This window comes from Podarcis cretensis, assembly GCF_951804945.1.
Source record: "Podarcis cretensis genome assembly, chromosome: 11".
Taxonomy (NCBI): domain Eukaryota; kingdom Metazoa; phylum Chordata; class Lepidosauria; order Squamata; family Lacertidae; genus Podarcis; species Podarcis cretensis.
Genome location: NC_137180.1, coordinates 36,424,396 through 36,433,622, shown reverse-complemented (window position 1 = coordinate 36,433,622; position 9,227 = coordinate 36,424,396).

Here is a 9,227-nt window from a genome sequence, read left to right as displayed (position 1 = left end):
ACAAACTCAGTGTTTTGTGCTTTCCCAGAATCTACTACTTACGTTCAAATACTAACCCATAAGGTTCCTATCACACTGGAAATCTCAAAGGCCTATAAATAATGCTAATTCTAAGCTTTTTTTGTTTCACTTTTAAATGCAGAAGTGAAAAACACAACTAATGGGTAGATAACACTCCATTCACCCCATGCTCTCCCTTGCATTTTTCTTTTAGCTGCCTCTGAGAGCTAACTCAGAGGAGGTAACTCACAGTGGGGTCCATTGGCCGCCACCTCTATTAGTTCATTCAGTTGGGGAAATTCCTGGATTGAGCTGGCTTGCATCCACATTGGTGGCCAGTCCTTCTATAAGCCAGCCATTCATTCCAGGATAATGCCGTTAAACAGATCTGCACAGTTTGAATACTGTTTACAACTCTGGTCACCTTGCCTCAAAAAGGACATTGTGAGGTGTGAAAAGGTTCAGAAAAGGGCAACCAAAAAGGTCAAGGAGATGGAGCCAGTCCCGTAAAACGGAAGGTTGCAAACATTTGGGGTTTTTTAGTTTAAACAGAAAGGGTAATTAAGAAGTAACTTGAAAGAAGTATATAAAGCAATGCATAGATAGAGAAAAGGTTTTATCTCTAATGATGCTAGACCTTGTGAACATCCAATGAAGATGAAAGATTCAGGACAGATGAAAGCACAGTGGTACCTCGGGTTACAGACGCTTCAGATTGCAGACGCTTCAGGTTACAGACTCCGCTAACCCAGAAATAGTTAAGAACTTTGCTTCAGGATGAGAACAGAAATCGCACGGCAGTGGCAGTGGGAGGCCCCATTAGCTAAAGTGGTGCTTCAAGTTAAGAACAGTTTCAGGTTAAGAACGGACCTCCGGAACAAATTAAGTTCTTAACCCAAGGTACCACTGTACTTATTCACACAGTGCCTAGTTAAACTATGGAATGCACCAACTTTAAATGATTCAACAAGTTCATGGAGGTAAAGGCTATCAATGGCTGCTGAGCAGGGTGGTTATCTTCTGCCTCCGCGGCTGGAAGCACTATGCTTCTGAATACCAGTTGCTGGAAACCACAGGAGAGGAGAGAGCTGTTGTGCTCAGGTCCTGCTTGCCAGGATCCCACAGGCACCTGGTTGACCACTGCTGACCAACAGGATACTTGACTAGATGGGCCACTGGCCTGATCCAGCAAGCTCTCCTTACATTCTTACGATATCACAATTGAAACCACGGTCATCTTTTGGCTAAAGTGGGACTTCCCCTTTTTAGAAATGAATCCAGAAGCTTGAATAACAGATCTATGGAACACTCCTTCATTTACTTTGCCCACTGGCTGCTGCCATCCTCTGATTACAACCCAACTGAGTGTCACAAAAGTTAATGTCAAATTCTCATTAACACCATCAGATTCAACATTTAGTACTTAAAAGCTTCAGTCCAAATGGAAAACAAATTGGCATATTCATACTTCCTTTCCACGAAGTGAAAGAAAGCTTTTGGCAACCAAAGTATCACTTATGACAGAAAAAACGGATTTGGGCACATATTTTATAATGGAACTAAAATATGCCTAGCATGGTGAGGGAGAAGAAAATGGAATTTTAGTATTTACTTTGCTTTGGGAATGAAAGAGTTTTTAAACAGATAGTAAAAGAGAACCACACAAATATTAGCACTGAAAATATTAGGACTGAATTGTCACCTTGGTTTCAGAAAATCTATTGAAGACTACTGTATTAGAGTGTTTTATTTGAATAAGAAAATTGGTCTGATGAGATGAAAGGCATTTCTTGTGCATTAGTGGTATAACTTTGCTTTTTAATCCCATGATATTAATATTGATGCTTTGGAACGTTTTTAAGAGCATAAATGAAATGGCTAAGACTTTAGTAAGGCAAACCTGACAATCTAACCCTCTTCTTTCTTATGCGGTATTTAAGGTTTGTGGCTTGGGAAGACCTTTGAAAACACAGTTGCCACTGAAGGGTCAGAAACAAGACAGTTTATTGTTAGGAAAGGAAGTGCTCAGTTAAATAATTGTTCTTCTGTGCCACAGACTTATATGCTCCTAACCTTCCAACATCCTCTTTCTGACTTTCAGTTCAGACTTCCCAGATTCAAAACAATGCCCCTGAAAATAGCAACTTCCACCACTATTTCAAACTGTATAAAATAGAGTAAGACAAGCTTCTTAAACTATGTTTCATGGAGCTGATAACTCCTAATTTTCATAACTGGATTTTGCTCCTGTGCAAAGCTAACTTGTAAAGATTTGGAGTTAATTCTTTCATGTTGAGAGATGAAGGCTTGGCTCAAATTTTCAAAATCTGAGTTCAATACAAAGGAGTCCCTAGGAAGTAGGGAGTAATCAGTATTTGACAACTCAGTATGCTAGAATGTGGTACGCTCCATATGTCGTTCATTGATTACTGAGCTGGATTTTGAAGTATGACATGAAATTTCCGTTTCAACATTTCAATTCTGAGATCAAGATTTGACATTTTTAAAAAACCAAAACCCAAGCATGTTCCATGTATTTTGTAAAATTTTGTGACACTCAAGCGCTGGCTATGTGCATCCCATTCTAAATTCTTGATCTATCTGCTTGCCTTTAGTTTCATAATCTTCTCTATTTCCCAGTCTAAGCTTCTTTCTCTTCTGAACAGATTTCCCAGCTGTAACCTTGGCTTGGCTAACCGCTGACTTTGGTCCCCTGCCCCTTTCATTAATGGCTTCTTCTGTCCATTCACTCCTACCAAAATACTTACTATGTGACAAACCTAGGGTCCTACTCACTGCAGCAGGTAAGAGAGGATAGGGAGAGAAATTGTTGCTGCTGGCTTTCCTGCTTTTTGAGAGGGTTTAAAGATCCAGCAAAGGGACGCGGGTGGCGCTGTGGGTAAAACCTCAGTGCCTAGGACTTGCCGATCGCATGGTCGGCAGTTCGAATCCCCGCGGCGGGGTGAGCTCCCGTCGTTCGGTCCCAGCACCTGCCAACCTAGCAGTTCGAAAGCACAATTAAGTGCAAGTAGATAAATAGGTACTGCTTTATAGCGGGAAGGTAAACGGCGTTTCCGTGTGTTGCTCTGGTGCCGGTTCGCCAGAGCAGCTTCGTCACGCTGGCCACGTGACCCGAAAGTGTCTGCGGACAGCACTGGCTCCCGCCCTCTAGAGTGAGGTGAGCGCACAACCCTAGAGTCTGTCAAGACTGGCCCGTACGGGCAGGGGTACCTTTACCTTTTACCTTAAAGATCCAGCAGTGCTTTCTGATCAGCAGCCTGACCCTTTTACCCTTTTGTGACCTTTGCATACTTTCTTTCTGAGCCAATAGTGCTCACTGACCACCACTCCCTCCATTTACTTTCCACCTTCTGTGATCAGTTGTGAATCTCTGAATCAGAGTTCCTAGCCCAACATAACAGGAAACCCTTGGAACAGTTGTATTAGAGATGACACAAAACAAGCAAAGTTTTGCTAAGCTCCTGAGCTCATGACAGCACAACAGCTTGAAGTGCTGGGATGTTCGTGACAGAGTTCTATTGTTTGGCCTTGTGCTAATTAAATAAAAAAAATTAAAAGATTAAAAGATTCTTAGTGTGAGTTGCTTGTAACTCAGTAACTGAAATTCTTAGTGCTACTGCTGCACCTAGGGAACCTGGCATCACATATATTAATAACTTTCTATGAATAATCTCTCACTTCCATGGTTTTTAATAGCAACATTTCACACATTCAGCTGTGTGAATCACTGGGTGTTAGGCAATCAGGTGATGATATCTTGAGCGGTGTATACAAAAGTCCGCAAAGGAAGCTCTCAGCACTAAACATTGTATAAAAAAACAAAAACAAAATGAAGATCTCTCAGCAGCTCATATGTTTGGCGTGTCCCTGTGTCTCCCACACAGGATGTATAGCTTTCCATGAAAAAACACTTGATTCCTGCATGGCAGGAGTTTGGATTCGATTACCCTTGGGGTCCCTTCCAACTCTACCATTTTGTGTTTCTATGATTCTGTGACTTGATTCATTCTTTTTAATGCATGCTTCCTCAAGTGACACACACTTTGTATATAATGGAACAGCTAATGGGATGTTTATTTTGGGAAACAAAAAGTTTGTTTCACTTCAATAATGTATGTGAAAGAATTACCTTTGGATATCAGCCTTGGGAAAGCCAGCCTGCCACATCGCCGTGTCACTATGAGGTTCTTTCTGTGCTCTTTAATAACACCCACCCTCTATTTTCCTCTTGTGCTAAGTGCATCCAAAGTGGTGTTATTCATTCCGTTTTGGACTCTACAATTGCAGTGCTTCATGTGGACATTGTTTTCCCTTTTGTGAATGGCCCTACTGCAAGATTTTCTCGTCCTGATTTGACATGACAACACTAATTCACTCTCAACAGAACCTTTTATGATTATCCAAGATTATTCTCAAGCAAGACTTTAGGAGCTCCCACAGCTGCTTGTCTTGTTTGAGAGATAATTGACCCTTGTTTCCCAAAGATGAACTAGACCAGGCAAAAATCTGTTTCATGCTTTAGTAAGGTCTGAATGAGGCCACCCCTAAGACACTAAGCAGGTGTGGTCAGTACCTGAATGGCCGTCTGCCTGGGAGGGAATTGCATGTATGTTCATTGGGGTTCCATGACAGAATAAAGGAGGAATACAAATATAAGACAGCTGCTCATTATATTGTTATGAGTTTGTGGGTTGTGCACAGAATCCCCACATTTCCTGGAACCAGTAAAAGGTTAGAATTTAATCCTGCCCCCTGAATCCCTGGAATAGCCAGGCCAGCCTGATAATAGCTGAGTCCAGTGCTTTTTTTCTTAAAAAAATGTTTAGGGGCACTCTCATTTTCCTGCTCTTATTGAAATACTGCCCTTCCATGAGGCCAAACTTAGATTCACAAAATGTTTAGGGGTATGCGTCCCCTGAGAAAAAAAGCACTGGCTAAGTCATTAACCAAACAGGCAGGGATGTGAGCCATTAGCAAAGATGGCAGAGGGGTGGGGCCCCTCCTTCAGCTCTGTGTTAGTTAGCAGAGGCAAGGCAGAGGTCTTAGTCTGCAAATGGCAGCCAGATTAAGAGGGGAGTCAGAACACAAATGTGGGCTATTTGTCACTTGGATCTGAGGCTGCAGCAGTGGGAGAAACAGGGCCCTCTTGGGTTGTGAATGCGAGGGACCCTCCATCGTAGGATCAGGTTGTATGTGTAAATAAACTATTTAGCATAAAGACACTGCAGTTTCCGCTATGCTTCATTTCCAAAAGGAAACACAAACTCTGAGGAAACACCTGGATCCCTGGAATCTCACACTGCTGTGGAGATTGGGACAGCACAATGTTAAGCAAACAAGAGTGAGTGGAAAATACTTCTTTCTGATGGATCTTAAGGGCCATGTTGCACATGGGATTAGTCATGTCAAGTGTTTGAGCAAGTGTGCTTGTCCTGGTGACTTTTTTTGGGGGGGGGGAGGTAGCCCCACATTGGTTTTCTGCTGAACATCATGCCCTACCTGGTTGCTGACCTACCGACACTTTTTCTTTTTTACATTCACTGGTTTGCTCCTAGGTAGGCCTGCCCAGGATTGTAGGCTAAGGCTACAATCCTATGCAAAGGAGTAAATCCCATCAGCTACAGTGGGACTTCCTTTTGAGCAAATTTGCATAGGATTGCAGTAAGGTTCTTAAGATTCCACAAGCCATTCCCTCTATTTTTTTTGCATTTGTTGTAACAGGCAGGGCTATATTACATGTTATATGTGAGAACTCTCAATTAGGTAAATATTTGATTTCTTTTTTCATATCTATGTTCAAAGGACTTACAACCAATTAATCATCCTTGGCTATGTTTGATATGGGAACCAAGGGAAAACCAATACCTTCTGAAAATAGGTAAACAAATATACAGTGAATATATTAGGCTGCATACACATCGTTGTACCTTTTACTCTGGCTCACTGGAATTTGAATCATTGTGTGCACAACTTTACACACAATGCAGAGATATCCTGCTGTTTCATAATAAATACTGCTGTTCTGTGTATTTTGCCTCAAACCAGCTTCAGGAAAACCTAAACCACATTCACCCTGCAGTTAATCTGAGGTGTGTACATTCTGAGACATTCATTGTGCATACGCAGATGACTGCATCATGAACAGGAGTTCTGTAAATTGTGAGGGGTGGAGAAACAAGCAGGTAATCTGCAGACATATCTGGCCCCTCCCTGGTGTGTACAACAGTGTGTATAGAGGATTGCAGCCTTTGACCTCTCTCCCTGCCACCTTTGGGCCCTGTTTGTGTTAAAAGAAGGAAGTGTCGCACTCAGTGGTGCAGCAGAAGGAGAACAAGGGGGAGAATTTCCCCTGGCCTTCATGCCCTCCCATGTCTGTTTAGCCCCTCAAGGCCTTTACACTGCTGGTGTTGCAGAAAATGCTTGCAAATATGGAGAGAGAGAGAAGGTTAGAGGATCACTGCTCTCAAAGCATTTGATAGGCTGGAATTAGAGAAGGCACAACAGATACATTTATTTGGAGAAAGTATAATAAACATCCATTAGGCTTCTGCTTTTAATGTGTATGAAAATCCGGCAAAAGCTTATTAAAATGTTGCCTGAGGCATTTTCAGGGCACCTTCAGTCTGGAAGGATTATTACGCACTGCTAAACTAGGGTAATAATTTCTCTCGGATTGTCAGGCCATGTAGAAGAAACATAAGCTGTGCACAGAAGGGTTGTAAATGTCAAGGCTGGCCTGGAATTGCCCTTTCAAACCAAAGGCAACTCACAAGTTACATGATGCATGAAACGCGTGGTTGCCTTTAATACGTGCCTGGTCTTTTTTTAGCAGAATATTTTGTGAGGGGTTTAATAAGGATTGGGGCTATGGCATATGGGCATGGGAAGGGCAGACACTCTAATCCTTTCTCCATGTTGTAGTCCTCATGAAAATCCTGCTCCCCTTCAAAACTGCTACTTGGTGCTGGAGGGAAGCAAATAGCAGCTTTGAAATGGGGGGGGGGTTTCCATTATGGCTGCAGTAGGGTGCTGAGTTTGAAAGGGTTAATGGCACTCCTTGCATTCTCAGCTTTGTGTGTGCTATAAAACTTAGGACAGATGGGTGGATGAACTGCACACACTGATTAGTTTGCATATCTTTGCATTTTGTGTTGTTAGCTTTCCTTTTTTAAAGCCAATCTTTGTTAAGAGCTACAGAGGGAAAATTTCAAAATGATTTACAGTAAGCCTGCAAGTTATGTTGAGGGCTTAAAGGTAAAGGGACCCTTGACCGTTAAGTCCAGTCTCGGATGACGCTGGGGTTGTGGTGCTCATCTCGCTTTACTGGCTGAGGGAGCTGGCGTTTGTCTGCAGACAACTTCCGGGTCATGTGGCCAGCATGACTAAGCTGCTTCTGGCAAAACCAGAGCAGCGCATGGAAATGCCGTTTACCTTCCCGCTGGAGCCGTATCTATTTATCTACTTGCACTTTGACGTGCTTTCAGACTGCTAGGTTGGCAGGAGCTGGGACTGAGCAATGGGAGCTCATCCCATTGTGGGGATTTGAACCGCTGACCTTCCAATCAGCAAACCCTAGTCCCAACTGTTGAGGGCTTACTGTATATTAACATACAAATGCATTGACAGTTCCTTCAAAATTATGTCAGGATTAGATAAAGCAAGGGCACTGCAGAAGAATATCACACTCAGGGAGAAAATATGTATTGTAGCAGGATGAGACTTTCCAGCTCTAAGTTGCTGTTTGTGTGTGTGTATCTAGTAATAATGGGCTGCGTGTCCGTCCGTCCCCCCCATGCATTAAACTGTGTACAATTCATGCTTTCATGAGCAAATGGGCAGACTGGAAACACTTGAATGGTTGCATTGTCCATTGATCATTACACATTTTTTAAAAGCGAAAGAGAAGTGGCAAGCTTCAAGACAAATGCCAGCCTCCAGAAAACAATTTAATTCGATGATTCTGCTAATGGCTCTGGAGTTTGGCACACAAACGCTCCAAACAGAATCCCTCACTCCTTTGTGGAAAACTGCATTAGAAATTCAAAACTAGTTGAATTCAAAACTCTTGAGATATTTTTTGTTATGCACATAATTAGTTCAGTGTGTCTAAACAGGTCCTGTGATTGTGTTCACAGATTCCGTGTAACTTTTGTTTTCATTCTGAACTTTTCTTTTATGAACACTAAGGCTATGTTCACATACATTAGTGGCTTAAAACTCAGCGAAGTCGCTCACCACCGCTCGCAGTGTTTCAAGCTGCATTTGAATATTCCTGTCCACACCAGAGATGGGGCAGTGATGTCTTAACCCCATTCGTATTACCGTTTGGTTTCTCTTTGCCTGCAACCCCTTCCTAAAACTCCTATTCACAAAGCTGTCCACTGTGCATGTGCATACGGGACAGCTGTCTCAAATGTACACACTTCAGCTTACCTGCGACGTGAATGTGGCTCACGTTTTCAAATTGGATGTAAGCTGGTTTAAGCAAAAGGTATCAAACAGAAGTATTTCTCTGAGAAACTACAGCACAAATATGGATCGCAGCTGATGTCATGTATACACAGCTTCAAACCCCAGCAGTGGGACCACACTATAATGTGTACGCGGCCTAAGAAGGCTACATATTTGCTAACTTACTTTTAAAAGGTATTGATCTTTCCTTAGTCTTGATCTTTTCCTCAAACATGCTATGTATAGTCTGGATTAACAAACTGTAAAGCCTCCATACATTTACCTAATTACTTAAGAGTACTCACTTATTTGTTCCAGGATAACCCTGTTAGTCTGTAGCAAGAAATCCAAAAGAAGGAGGGGCCCAAGGCACCTTAAAAGACCTGAGTGCAATCCTATGTGTTTTTTTGGTCCAAACTAAGTCCCATTGTAGTGGGACGCGGGTGGCGCTGTGAGTTAAACCACAGAGCCTAGGACTTGCTGATCAGAAGGTCAGCGGTTCGAATCCCCACGACGGGGTGAGCTCCCATTGCTCGGTCCTTGCTCCTGCCAACCTAGCAGTTCAAAAGCACGTCAAATTTCAAGTAGATAAATAGGTACCACTCCGGTGGGAAGGTAAACAGCGTTTCCGTGCGCTGCTCTGGTTCGCCAGAAGCGGCTTAGTCATGCTGGCCACATGACCCGGAAGCTGTATGCCAGCTCCCTCGGCCAATAAAGCAAGATGAGTGCCGCAACCCCAGAGTCAGTCACCACTG